Source organism: Pteropus vampyrus, unplaced genomic scaffold (assembly GCF_000151845.1).
Source record: "Pteropus vampyrus isolate Shadow unplaced genomic scaffold, Pvam_2.0 Scaffold131, whole genome shotgun sequence".
In the NCBI taxonomy this organism is placed as follows: domain Eukaryota; kingdom Metazoa; phylum Chordata; class Mammalia; order Chiroptera; family Pteropodidae; genus Pteropus; species Pteropus vampyrus.
In genome coordinates this window covers 2,067,378-2,076,145 of record NW_011888912.1, presented here as the reverse complement: position 1 = coordinate 2,076,145, position 8,768 = coordinate 2,067,378, and positions in this window count along the sequence as shown.

The window sequence follows — 8,768 nt, the reverse complement described above, 5'->3', positions numbered from 1 at the left end:
GGGCCCAGATCCAACAACGCCCCCGGCCACCAGAGAGTCACGTGGGGCAACGGCTCCCGGCCGCCCGGGCTGCTGGGGTGCTCAGGGCGTCAGGCCAGTGCCCTTGCTCCCGCCCCGCCCGCCAGGCATGTCTGCATCCTGACCGTCCTGTCACCGCCTCACGAGTCCGCCGCCCACTCCTCCGAGGACCTGGCCACGAGGCCGGACGCTCCACGGGGCCCAGGCCACCGGGACGCTCACAGCCGTCCCTCTGGCAGAACTGCTGACGAAGCCCTGCCCGGGTGTTCCCGCCCACCCGCCTCAGCCGTGCCCGCGGTCGCCCAGGCCCGGAGGGCCCCAGCTCTGAACCGAGAGGTCCTCTGCAGGGCCCTCCCGGTGGCTTGCTGGTCCCCTGTCCACGGACACCACAGACGGGAAGTGCCACCCGTCCCTGCCAGCCCCTCCATGCCCCTAGCCCAGGGGAGAGCACAGCCTGGAGTCCCCAGGCTCAGGCAGAGAGATGACCGCTACCTGTCCGCACAGCTTCCCAGCGTGACGGTGACCGGACAGCACGGAGCATTAAGCCCCTCCTAGAGGGGACCCTGGGGCTGTCACAGTTTTATGGAGAGGTCAGTCCCTGCCAGGACCCCTTCCGACTTTCCCTTCTGAGGAGGGGCAAGGCCTGGCCCCCCGCACCCGTGCAACCCAGCTGCTGGGGGGTGAGTCAGCCAGGACCCGTGGCCTCGGCCCTGCCTCACCCCAGCCGGCTCCACATCTGCCCTCCAGATGTGTCCATGTCACACACCTTCTGCCGACAAGCGCCCGGCACCAAGTGTGGGGCACGCGTGGCTTTCGGAGCCCACTGGGCACGTGGCATTTGTCACCTGCCCTCGCACCTGTCGGCGATTCTCACTCCTTGTCCTTCATTCTTGGTGCCTCTGTTCCAACCCCGAACGTGTGACTCCGAGACAGTGCTTACTGCCCGAGCGCCTGGACACGGACGCCCTGTCCAACGGAGGGGACACAGTCGCTAGCCTCACAGGGGCTCCAGGTGAGGGGGAGACACAGCCCTGCCCTCAACACAGCCCGACTGACGGGAGGCACGCCCACGTCCTGCTTCTATCTACGCAGCCAGCGTGTGGCAGGGCGGATCCGCACACCCTCTCCGGCCTCCGCCTTTCCCACTGACACCATCACGCACTAACGAACCACCACACCTGGACACTCGTGGGCCGGCAACACTGTCCTTTTAAGACGCAGAGCTGGTCAGTCCCCTGAGAGCCCGCCCACCCCCGGGCTCTGTGGTCAAGGCAAGGACCGGGGTCTCAGTAGGAGGGGGTGCAGAGCACCCCCGGTGGGCGCGACCCAGGCCGGGCGGGCAGGCACGGCGGGAAGGGTGACGACGGGAAGGGTGACGACGGGGAGGGGGGACAGCACGGCAGAATGCTGGGAGGGCGCCCCAGCCCACGTCCGCTCCGTGTCGCCCACGGGTATCTTGGCGGCCTTGGGACTCGGGGACACACCGCAGAGCTCTCCGTCCCGGGAAGGGGGCCGCCCGGAGGGAGATGAGAGCCGCCCCGTGGCCCAGACCAGACGCAGGGGTCCTGGTCCCCTCCCATGAGGCAATGCCCGGGGCCTGAGGACACAGGAACAGGATTTCACTGCGTCCCTGCCCCTCGGGGCCTGCTGCGGGCAAGGAAGCCCGGTCCCCCCATCTCAGCCTCGCTCTGATGTCGCCCCCTCGGCACCAAGCCACCCCGGTGAGGGTCGCTGGCGGTGGTGAGGGCACTGCCCATCTGCTCCGGGGCAGGCTCGCCCTGGCTCAGGCCTTGTCGCCCAAACGGGCGAAGGTCCCGGAAGCAGCAGCCGGGCTGCAGAACCCGTGACCCGTTGCTTTTGCCCGGTGACGGCTCCCAGCCGGCTCCACCTGCTGTCCCTCGACACCCTAAACGGGCTTCACATGCTGAAGAAGAGGGCCTAGTGGGGAGACAGCGAGAACCGGGGTCCACAACAAGAGACGGAGACCCCTGCGGACGAGCCCCTGGAGGCCCCCACCCGGCCGGCCCACGAGGGGCAGGTGCCCCAGCCCCAGCCGCCAGTCTGCACAGGGGGACAGTGGGGCCGGCTTCCCAGCCCCAAAGATGCCGGGGCCTGGCAGGGCGAGGGCGGGGGCGGTGGCTTCCGCTGGGCAACTGCACCCTCTGGTGGCAGCAAGGCGAAGGTGCAGGGACGCAGACAAAGGGGAGCCGGGTCCCTCGCCCAGGCACCCCGCACACGCCTTCGTCAGGCGCCCTGGGCCCATCCTCGATGGACGCCACCCAGTTCCCGAGGGCGTCTGAGTGCAACCCAGCGGGAGGGAGGCGGCCAGCTCCCGTGCTGCTCCTAAGGGCCCCGGCTCCCCCGCTGTGTGCAGGGTCCCTGGACGTCACCTGGGCCACTGCCATCAGGCTCTCCTTGTCTGAAAAGCCAGCTCTGCCAGGGTCCCGCCTCCCACCCCACAGGGGCTCGAGGCAGCAGATGGTGACAGTCATGCTGAGGGGTGACGCCAGGCGCCCGTCTCCATGTCCTGTGAGGGCAGCGTCCCCAAGGCCCCCGGTGTCTCCGAGGACAGGATGCAACGTGGGGCACGGCTGCCCCTTCCGTGGGCCTGACTGTGGCTGGCTGTGCAATGTGGGTTGCCCCGTCCACCTCCCACCAGTCCTACGGGCCCGGTTAACCCGTCCCCTCTCAGAAGGTGGCATGGAGGGGACACAGCAGAAAGGGGCCGAGGCTGGGGGCCGGTGCTGCCTCGACCTCATCCTCACGCCTGTGGTTTGGATGCCAGGCCTCCTTCCTGCCCCCCCTGCACCCCCCACACACACGGGGTTCCACACCCCCTCGGACGCTGCCCAGTGCACAGACAGCTTCCTTTCCACGGCCCCGAGGGGCCCTTCGCCGTCTTCTGGCACCCCTGGTGCTGCATGTGGGGGCGGCCCCTGCCCTCGCCACCCACCCACTCCTGTTGGCACAAACCGTGTCTGTCACGCCTCCGCACCGTGACGGTGAGGGGGCAGACCCCAGCCAGCAGCCCCTGGGCTTCCTCCACTCCCCGCTCCCAGCCCGAATAGAGTGGGCACAGTGGCCCTCGGACGACGGGGCGACGGGCCCTGGTGTGGGGTCACTGCAGGGGAGGTGAGGAAGCGTGGGCTGTGGCTCGTGTACTGGGGCTGCTGGGGGCCTCCGGGCAGGGTGCCGCTGCGTGCGTGACCCCCCATGGAGGTGATCTGCAGAAACCAGGGCTTCAGGAGCCCCCCTCCCTAAGTCGTCACGTGTGTGTCCCAAGCACAAGCGTCAGGACACGCCTGACCACTGTCCTGTGGGCTGGACCGAGAAACACTAGACAGGCTCGTCCTCCAATTTTGTGTCTTTCTGCCAAAACCACTATGCAGGGGAGAGGAAAGAGGGGCATAGAAGCTGAAGTTGGCCCCGAACCCCCAGAAGGCGCCAGACCGCAACCCGCCCTGGCCAAGTGATGGGGGTCGAGGGGTGGCATCTCACTGTCCCCGTGGGTGGCCTGGGAGCACCGAGGGACCTGGACGCTACAGCAAGGCTTCCCTGGAGCCGCCTCACAGAAACCACAGCCCCGGCACTGAGGGGCCTGTGGCCTGGCAGCGTCACGGAGGGGGCTCCCGGGTGCCTGCGGACGCACGGCCGTCCCCGTTCCGGGATGAGCCAGCTGGTCCAGGCCCCTGCCTGTGACACCTGCAGTGCACATACGGCAGCGGCCGGCCTCTGTGCTGGCCAGGGAAGGACGCCCAGGGGGCTCAGCGAGATGGACGGGGACCCTCACCGCCTTCCGCACCATGACCTCCCCCAGCCAGCAGGGGCGGCCCTCCCGCGAGTGGGCCCAGGGACTGGACAGCTCTGCGGACAGACAGAGCTGCTCCTGAGACCCCCCTGGAGGCCCAGGGACTGGCCAGGCCGGGGGAGCAGAGACCAACAGTCCCATGTGTCTCATGGGACTGCCTGGAACGCCCCCAACTGTCCCCTGACCTCCCGTGGTCCAGTGGCACTCACTCCAGGAGCCTTCGCAGCCCCTGCCACGGTGACAGCTCCCTCCCGTCCTCCCACCGCCCAGAGCTGCCTCTGCCGCACCTCCTCCGACTGGGGGCCATGTCACTCAGCACACCCCTGGCCACTGCGTCTTGCCCTGCTTGCCCCAGCACCCAGCAGTGTCCCAGGCAGTGGCAAACATGCAGGGAGTGAATGAATGGATGGGTCTGTGAGTTGGTGAAGGTGACTCTTCGTGACCTCAAATCCTGTCTCCCGGCCAGACGCCACCTGGGCTTTTGTCACTGGCAGCTTGTTCTCATGGGCTCTTGAATGGCGGACCCCAGGCGGAGCCCCGTGCCAGCCCCAGAAGCAGCGGGACCTGCCCACTGACCCCTCCCCCAGTCTCCACTCGCCCCTCCCCTCCTTGGCCTCGCTGGGAAACACCTTTTTCCTGCGGCTGCTTCCTGCACAGGAAGAGGGCCTTCGGCTCTGAGGGTGCTATTTACAGAGGCCTCTGGCTCTTGGGATGGGGTGGGAGTCTCACGGAGGTGAGGGCCAGTACCCTGGGTGCAGAGGGAAGAGGCTCAGGACTGGCCGGGCTCCCCACCCCCAGGGGAAGGAGGTGGGGGACCCGAACGAGGCGCAGAGCCCAGAGGGAGCACCTTCCGATACTCAGGCTGGCCTCCCTCCCAGCTTTCCTTTGCCCATCAGTGACCCCGGCACCCCCAGCCTCCCAGGTCCCTAGACCCCAAATCCCCAGACTGAGAGCCAGAGGCGCAGGATTTGATCTGGAGGTGACCTCAGAGCCCAAACGGGCGTGACACGGGGGCGGAGACTCGGGGGCGGGACCTTGAACAAGGACAAAGGTGAGGGTAGGAGCGGGTCCCCAAGTCGAGGGACCCACCCCGGCTCACCACACACATTGTGGCTACAGAGGACCTCGCACGCTTCGTCTCGGTCAGTCTCGCAAGGCGCTGTTCGCATGGGCCAGACCGTCCCAGTCCTGGCCCTCAGCATCTCAGGACAGGGCCTGATCTGGAAACAGGGTCACCGCAGAGGTCGTGCGGGAGTAGGGCGGGCCTTACACCTAGGGTGTCCTTGTAAGAGAGGGACACGCGCAGACAGAAGGTGTGACCGCAGGGCGAAGACGGCCGGGTTGTGATGAGGCTGCGGCTGGGGTGACGCGTCTGCACCCACGGAGCGCTGGGGACTGCTGGGGACCGCTGGGGACACCAGGCGCCGGAAGCACCGAGGAAGGACCCCTCCCCTCCAGGTTCGAAGGTGCTGACGCTGTGACCTCGGGCTGCAGCTTCCCGAACTGGCCACCGACTCCTGCTGCTTTACGCCACCCGGTGTGGGGGTTTGTTGGGGCAGATGAGGACCTGACACCCTGCAGGTTAAAGGCACCGCCCGGTGACACTGCTCCAAGTCCTTCCGGAAGACGGCTCGCCTCTCCGACTGTCCCCTGTGGGGTCCGCCCCACGTCCAGGTCGGGGGTCCTTTGTGGAAAACTTTGCCCACTTTTCTCCCTTCCCAGAGGGCGTCCTGGCTCAGACACCGCAAGCCAGGACGTGACGTCGGCCCGGGGGCCACTGTCCCTCCGCCATCAGTTTGCCCGACGCCTCCTCCTTCGGAGCCCGCCGAGGGCCAGCTCCTGTGCTGGGTGCCGGGGTCGCCTTGGTGGACACAGCTGGCAGGGCCGACCGCAGCCCTGTGAAAATGCTGCTTCGCCCAACAAAGAAGGTGTCCCTGTGTGAACGTCACACTTCCAACTCATCTACCATCCTCGAACCCTGGCGGAGACCCTCCTGACGCCGGGCAGGCCTGACTCCTAGAACAAGCAGGGTGTCGATGGGCCCCCCAAACAGCCTGTGGTACACGCAACCTCAGAAACCGAAAGGCACGAGCCGGCTCGCTCGGCTCCCGCGTGGAGAGGAAGCGCAGCAGAGCACGCGGCTCTGGCTCGTCAAGTCCCGGACCGTGCACCGCGGGTCTGCGTGACAAAACCAGGGCCCGTGCTGGGGACGGGGGCTGGCCGAAGCGGGGGAGTGTGGCCGGGGGGCTGTTCCCGACCTGGACTGGCCTGCGGGTCCCGGGGCCGTCTGCAAATTACGCGTCAATTAAAACACAGCAGAATAGAAGAAGAGAGACGGGCCCCGCACCCCACTGGGGGGCAGGCGGGGGCGCGGCTGTCGCAGTGAGGCCTGCGCCTTCCCCTCGTCTCTGCACCTGGGGTCTCGCTCGGGCCCTGCCGTCGCCCAGGCAGAAGCGCAGAGGCAGGCGGCAGCCAACGGCACAGGCGGCTCTGGCCCACGGGCCACTGGGCACGGCTCTTTCTGGCTGAGAAGTCCAAGCTGAGCCCTCCCTGGAGCCCACTGCCATGGAGACGAGCGTGTCGGCGCCCGGGGCTGGGTTCATCTCTCCCAGCCTCCCACCTGCGCACACACTCGCCACCTCTGCAGCCCCGCCGCCAAGGCCCTGAGCTATCATGATGCCCCGGAAACAGCCCAGGCCGGGTGACAGGCGAAACAGAACACCAGGCCACTCCACGTCCCCCGGCTCCCCGGGGGCCTGCAGTCTGGAGCCCAGGGGCCCAGGGGGCCACACACCTCCCACCGTGTGACCCTCACGCAGGGAAGCACCCCACCCCGTCCGGTGCACGAACACCCTCTGGGAGAAGCCCACCCAGCACGGTGGCCTGCAGGCCTGGGCCACATGTGCGGCACCCTCGGCCTCACCCTCAAAGGGCCGAGCACAGTACATCAGCTCGGGGTGAGGATGTGGCTAACATCAGCTCGGTGCCACCCTCCTGGATGACCCTCACGGTCCGTGGGGCGGTGTCACTGTCCCCGTGTTACAGATGGGGACACTGAAGCTCATCGGGGTGGCAGGGACCCAGGTCATGCGGACCCCAAAGGAGGCAACCCCATCGCATTGCCTGTCCTGAGCCCCCGTGTCAGGGAGCGGCAGGGAAGAAGGTGCCTCTCGGCAAGCCGGGGGGATGTGGGACAGGGCCTCCGCGGGTCAGAGATGGGTCAAAGACAGGGACGGACACTCAGCTTTAGGACAAACCGGTCCCTTACTGCCACCTCCATAAGCAATGAGCCATTCTTTCCTGAGCCCGACCGTGTGCCAGGACCCAGGTAGGCCACTTGCAGCTCTAAGTCCCGTCGAGCGTGGCCTGGTGGCATTTTTGTCCTCTGGGTGGCCTCCCCCAGTGGTATCAGCATGCTGGCCCCGCCGTGCCACCCCCCACACAGACGCCTTTGTCTGGGACTGGACGTGGGTGCAGAAGTATCACCGTCTCTGCGGCCAGCGCCACCACAGCCCTTCCCACCTACTCACAGCCGCCCAACCCTGTGGCCACTCTCTGGGCCTCTCCAGTGGCCTCTGATCTCTGTCTGGCCATGGCCAGCGAGAGGAAGCTGGGAGATGACTCAGAGGTATGACGTGGCCCTAACAGACAGGTCTTTGTGATGACATTTGTGTAAAGAGATGGGTCACGGCAGACAGAGGGGTTTGGACATCACAGGCAATGTGTAAGGAGGCAGGGTCAGATTATCAGGTCCAGACCAGCCTAAAAGCCACAGTCTCAATGGACCGCCAGCCTAACACTGGCCTAAATTCACGCACGAATGTTATTTTCAACTCTGACAAGAAAATGAGAAACAGAACTTAAAATGTAACACTTTTACCTTGATGCTTTGACTCGGTAAAATTAGCAGGAGTGACGAAATTGGGGGTGTACTTGTCAGCGGCTTTTATTAACAGACGACTCTTAAGGATTGTTCAAAATGAACACAGTAGCAAAATTAATAATAAAAACTCACGAGGTTTCCTTGGGTAATGGCAATGTCGTCTGTAGTTCAGGCCCATGGGCCATTCGAGACACCGCCCACCTATGCTGCTTGGGGTGGGTCAGAAAGGACAGGTCAGGGGTCAGGACCCCCCCACCTGATTCCGGGAAGCTGTGTGTCTTTGGGCAAGTTACCCGGCATCTCTGAGCCCCATAGAACGAGGAACATTTGTCCTGCCACAAAGGGTGACTGAGATGGTGGGTGTCACATACTAAACCGAAGGTCCTGGGGAAAGGGCCGTGACAGGAGGGTGGGGTTGGGGTCCTGGGACTTTGGGGTGGAGGTTTAGTTGAACTTGAACATCTGCAAAACATAATATTGTATCGATTGCATTGCTATTTACATGTTGCTCTGCAAAACGTAACATTGTGTCGATTGTGTCAATGTTGCTCTGCAAAATGTAACATTGTGTCGATTGCATCAACATTTACATGTCGATGTCACTCTAGAAACGTTCATTATCATTTGAGACTAGCTGTGGGCTTCCCTCACTTCGCAGTGCCCTGTGCCAGTGTTCAGAGTTAGCGGGAAAGCCGATTTTAACGCAGGAGGAGCCAGTCATCGAGGTCCGGATACTTCGAGAAGCAAAACGACAAAATTCTAAAAAAATTTCTATGACAAAGACGCTAACACTTCCTGTGGGACGTGGGGTGTGGGCATGTCATCTAGGGACGGTGTCCTGGGCCCTCAGGGGCGAGCACGGGCTGGTGGGTAGCGAAGCCGTGGGACAGCCCCTGGGCTTGGCCAGGCAGTGGGGAGCAGTTTCCTGGGGCCAGGCCTCTGTCCTGTCCCTCCCTGTGTCTAGAAGCCAAGACATCTGCCCTCTGCCTCCGTCCCAGCCAGGAGGCTGCCCCCCATCAAGCTGACCCCAGGGAGGCGGGGGACAGGAGCCCAGACAGC